The following is a 2,088-nucleotide window of genomic DNA, read 5'->3' on the forward strand; positions in this document are numbered from 1 at the left end:
TCCCCAACAGTTTGTTGTGTGTGTTCAGTACAATAGAGTGGGYTTTTACACCGAATGTGAATGTGTTYGTACAGTGAGCGGCGGGTAGGAGCGTTGGGCCAGTAACCGAAAGGTTGCTGGATCGAATCCCCGAGCCAACAAGGTATAAATCTGCCCTTGAGCAAGGCAGTTAAACCCCCAACAGTAACTGCTGCCCGGGCGCTGATGACGTGGATGTGGATTTTTAAGGCAGCCCCCCCCCCTTTAACCCGGCCCGGAGGGGCCGGGTTAAATGCGGGAGACACRTTTCAGTCGAATGCATTCCCCTCTCCCCGTATAGTGTATACAAACACATACCGTGTGCCTAAGGCTGTGTTTGTGCCACCCTGCAGAGTGTGTGGACCGGATCCCATGGATCGCTCCAGAGTGTGTGAAGGACTCTACCAACCTGAGTGTAGCGGCTGATAAATGGGGCTTCGGCACAACACTGTGGGAGATCTGCTATGACGGAGAAGTGCCCCTCAAAGACAAGAAACTCACCGAGGTACACGCGTGTGCGCACACACACAAACACACACACACACACACCTTGATCCACTTGAAAGATACTACCAATACACATCTGTAACAAATGTATTGCAACCCAGAGTAATACACCGTGCTTGACTTGGGACTGAAATTAAGTACCGGTTCTCATTTTGGGTACCGGTGCTCTTTATATTTCGGTGCAGGAGCTCCACCATATTCGTGAGCAATGTTCTATAAGAGGAACAGGAACTCAAGCAGTAGACCTTTTTTTAGGTGTCGGTACTCAGCTCCTGCGCAGGTCAAGCACGGTATAATACATGCCCTCAAGCTTGCTCTGCCTTGATAATGATGAGGTTTTCTCTCTCTCCCCCGTGAGTAGAAGGAGAGTTCTATGCAGCGGAGTGCCAGTTGGCTACCGCCAGACTGCAAAGAGCTGGCTGAACTGATGACTCACTGCATGACCTACGACCCCCACAAACGCCCCTTCTTCAGGGCCATCGTCAGAGACATAGACACGCTGGAGGAGCAGAGTACGTGTTTCTGTGTGTGCGAGTCCATGTGTGTGTGTGTGTTTGTTAGTGTTGTCCCGATACCAGTATTGCGATACTAGGAAGTAAGGAAGGAGAGGAAAACAGCCCTAATGTTGATAACAAACAGCCTTATGTTGTCATCCAGAGTCACATTTACTTATTTTGCAAGCTATAGCACAATGTCTGACATAAAGTAGGTCTATCAAGGACCATAGAGTTTAGTCTTTCATTTTTTCCCAAGGAAATCGTGTGTGTGTGTGTGTGAGACACGTGGGAGGAGCTGTGTGTGTGTGTGTGCATACGTATCTGTACGAAGGCTCTTTGAATGTGTGCAGTAAGTCATGTGTCATCATTCCCCTAGCTACTCTTCCTGGACCCCAGGAAGAGTAGCTGCAGCTTTCGCAACCGCTAACGCGRCTCCTAATAAAATACTAAATACCCCCTGTAAGGACAGCCGTTACCAAGCGCTAGCTAGAGAGAGAGCTTGCAACAGTGTRTGTGTGTATGAGTGTTGTGTGAGTGAACCCAGTAAACTACATCTCCCCCTAAACTGGACCCCTTGGATATGCATATTGCCCTTAATACTCCCACACTGTGGCCAGAATGAGGTACTGCAGCCATGTCGCAGTTCCACATCCATCATACTGGTGTGCTGTAGCKTCGCTGAATAAACCCACTGTACACGTTGTCAGTGGTAACAGTGTGTGTGTGTCCCTCCACCAGACCCCTCTATCAAGCCGGCGCCCACTCAGGAGGTCGACCCCACTCTGTTCCAGAAGAGGTTCCTCAAGAGGATCCGAGATTTGGGGGAGGTAACGCACGTTTCTGTGTTTTTGAATGYGTCAGAGAACGAGTGTGTATATGCAGTTACTGCTACGTGTGTCACAGTCTTTTTAGGCTGACGTGATTGTGTATAACGGTAACGTGTGTATGTAACTGGCTGTCCGCGTGCGCAGGGTCACTTTGGAAAGGTGGAGCTGTGTCGGTATGACCCCAGGGGGGACCGGACAGGGGAGCTGGTAGCAGTGAAGAGTTTAAAGCCAGAGAACAG

Source organism: Salvelinus sp. IW2-2015, linkage group LG13, assembly GCF_002910315.2.
Source record: "Salvelinus sp. IW2-2015 linkage group LG13, ASM291031v2, whole genome shotgun sequence".
Taxonomy (NCBI): Eukaryota; Metazoa; Chordata; class Actinopteri; order Salmoniformes; family Salmonidae; genus Salvelinus; species Salvelinus sp. IW2-2015.